Here is a 3,371-nt window from a genome sequence, read left to right on the forward strand (position 1 = left end):
ATGAATTATGATATATCATGTGTTGGGTCAGAGTTTAAATTAACTCTTGCAAAACCATTTTGTAGGTACTCATATTTTATACTCCTCCGGTCGTTAATATAAACCTATTTTACTAATGATTAGATTAAGAAAGTTAGGTAAGTTAGTTAATTATAAGAAATATGACATTTTTTTTCTAAAACACCATAATTATCTTCTTTAATATCTCATCTCCCTCTTCTACTAGATTATGGTTGAGGGAGTATCCATAAGAATGATTTAGAAAAAATTGATAAATATAAGAAATATGTCTTATATTTAGAATCAAAACATTAATAATTAGATCTTATATTAGGACTAGAGAAGTATTAATTGTTAATTTGACAGCTGTGTGTTTTTTAATTAAATGCTTTAATTTTTGTTATGTTAGCACTGGTATCTCCTGTACAGCTAATAGAGTATAAATTTAAAGAGGCTAAGGCAGCTAATAGAGCAAAATTAGAGTATCTAATAAAAGAAAAAAAAATGCATATACACTAAATTGAAAATTGTGAGAAAACAATATATACCTATAAAATGTTTTTTTTCCTTTTAAACAAATGGAAACAGCTTTTGCAAATTGGTGATGACTTGCATCATACGCGAAGGGGAATTAGATTCTTGTACTTATCCAACTACCGTGAGTGTAATTCTTCTTTTTTACGATTCATAACTGTCATCTTTTCTAGGAAAATAATGCAAAAATAGCTCTCACAAGTTTAAAATATATTCGAATTTTGTGGTGACTTTGTTGAAATTATTATTTTTTTCCATATGAGAAATTAGAAATTTAATATATTTAGAAAATGAAAAATTCATCGTTGAGAATACAGGGCCGGGCTATCACTGGTGAGCCCAATAGTATGGTCCAAAAAGATCCAAACAGAAAAGAAGAAGGTCATTCCGGTAACTCTGTGGGTTCTTTGGGAATCCACGTCGTTGTCGTTACTACGTATGACTTTGGTGCGTGGATGCTGCCTGCGCGAGGGCATGTAGACTAAGACAGAGGAGGTGGTAGATGGAGAGAGAATCGTTCCCAACACCGACTCACTGGCTGCGTGGCTGCTCTCCATACCCTTCATGGACACTCGGACACTGCCATTGGCTTTGGCCTTAATGCTCAAAGTTTTACTTCTCATCCTCTGATTCCCAAACTACTCGATTTTCTTTACCCGGTTTTTGAGCTGAGCTTCCCATGTACAAGTTCTGAGAAGCCATGGCGGACTCAGCATCATCTATCACTAAAAAGAGTGGCCCCTCTTCGGATTCGTATGCTTAGCTCTCTCTTTTTTGTTCATATAACTCGAATTTTGTCCCTTTCTCTTGCTCGCATGTCTAATAGTTCTTGCTTTCTGGAGGGGTATTTGGATTGTCTTATGGGAATTGTTAAAACATGAGCCTATTCTGAAAGACAAAGCTTTATCCTTTATGTGTAAATTTATTCTTGATAATTCGATGACGTCCGTTTTAGTTCTTCGGTGATTCTATGCTTTTCTTTCGGTTTAAAGACCACTAAGTTCCTTCTATTTTTCTTCTTCTTCTTCTTCTTCTTCTTTTTCCCTGTGACTTTGTTTGACTACCGCATCTTTAGTTTCTGACTGATGAGAGATGGAACTGACCTTTCATAAAGTTGATAAAAAAGAGTGATAATTTGCTTTGACTGCAGCTTAGATATTCTGATATTTCTCCTGTCACCTACTTCTGAATTAATTGGGAAACTTGAAATGTACATAGATCTCGCAGTAGTAGTTGAATGACACTTGTATCTCAAAGTTCAAACATTTTTGAACCTGAGATGCGTATATAATTGATGGAGCTATTAAATAGTCGGATATATTAATTCTAGAATTTGAGTGAATTTATTCCTGTTTCTGATGAATGTTTTCATTGTGAAGTGTGGATAGGCATTGCACAAACATTAGAAATGACCGTAAAATAAATATATCTATACTAACATGTATTGGATTTGTTGGGTGTCTTTTGATCTCACCAAAAGTAAAAGTGGAGACAGAACTCACTGCTGAGAATGTGCGCATTTGATGTAGGAAAAGTAACAGGGATTATTCCACTGCAATCTTAGAACGTAAGAAGGCACCTAACCGTCTTGTTGTTGATGAGGCTATTAATGATGACAATTCTGTGGTAACTTTGCATCCTTCTACAATGGAAAAGCTTCAGTTTTTCCGAGGGGACACTGTTCTAATAAAGGTACCCAGCATTCTCTTTCTATACAATTTTGCATTCTAGTATAATTCTAAAAATCATCTTGGTTACACAGGGAAAGAAGCGAAGGGACACAGTTTGCATTGTTCTTACTGATGAGCAATGTGAAGAATCAAAAGTTAGGATGAATAAAGTTGTGCGGGCTAATCTTAGAGTACGACTTGGAGATGTGGTATCTGTCAATCAATGTGCTGATGTGAAATATGGGAAGCGGGTTCACATTCTTCCAATAGATGATACTATAGAGGGTGTTACTGGCAACTTGTTTGATGCATATCTCAAGCGTAAGTTTTCTGTTGAGTGGCATCATATTTCCTTTAATTTAATTGTACTTGCCTAGAGTGACGGTTCTTCTGGTTCCACAGCATACTTTCTGGAGGCCTACCGACCTGTGAGAAAAGGCGATCTCTTTCTTATAAGGGGTGGGATGCGGAGTGTTGAATTCAAAGTAATAGAGACAGATCCTGGTGAATACTGTGTTGTGGCACCAGACACCGAAATCTTCTGTGAAGGAGAACCCATCAAACGTGAAGATGAAGAAAGATTAAATGAAGTTGGCTATGATGATGTAGGTGGAGTTAGGAAGCAAATGGCTCAAATCCGTGAGTTAGTAGAGCTTCCTCTTAGACACCCACAGCTCTTCAAATCCATCGGTGTTAAGCCTCCAAAAGGAATCTTGCTTTATGGACCACCTGGTTCTGGAAAGACTCTGATTGCTAAAGCAGTAGCTAATGAAACAGGAGCATTCTTCTTTTTGATTAATGGACCTGAGATAATGTCAAAGCTGGCCGGTGAAAGTGAAAGCAACTTGAGGAAGGCATTTGAGGAAGCTGAAAAGAATTCCCCCTCTATAATTTCATTGATGAATTAGATTCAATTGCTCCAAAGAGAGAAAAGACACATGGGGAAGTGGAAAGGAGAATTGTCTCACAACTTTTGACTCTAATGGATGGCCTCAAGACCCGGTCACATGTTATTGTTATAGGAGCCACCAATAGACCCAACAGCGTTGATCCTGCCTTGAGAAGATTTGGGAGATTTGATCGGGAGATTGACATTGGTGTGCCAGATGAAGTTGGAAGATTGGAGGTTCTTAGGATTCACACTAAAAATATGAAACTTGCAGATGA

At 36.8% G+C, this 3,371-nt stretch overlaps 1 pseudogene; it reads left to right on the forward strand.

Annotated features, from left to right (window-relative positions):
- Positions 1-1,167: 1,167 nt before the first annotated feature.
- LOC114727398 (cell division cycle protein 48 homolog) lies at positions 1,168-3,366 on the forward strand (annotated as a pseudogene).
- The last annotated feature ends 5 nt before the right edge of the window (positions 3,367-3,371 follow it).

The sequence above is a fragment of the Neltuma alba genome, unplaced genomic scaffold (genome assembly GCF_004799145.2).
Source record: "Neltuma alba isolate B1F8T4 unplaced genomic scaffold, ASM479914v2 tig00012469_pilon, whole genome shotgun sequence".
NCBI classification, from domain to species: Eukaryota; Viridiplantae; Streptophyta; class Magnoliopsida; order Fabales; family Fabaceae; genus Neltuma; species Neltuma alba.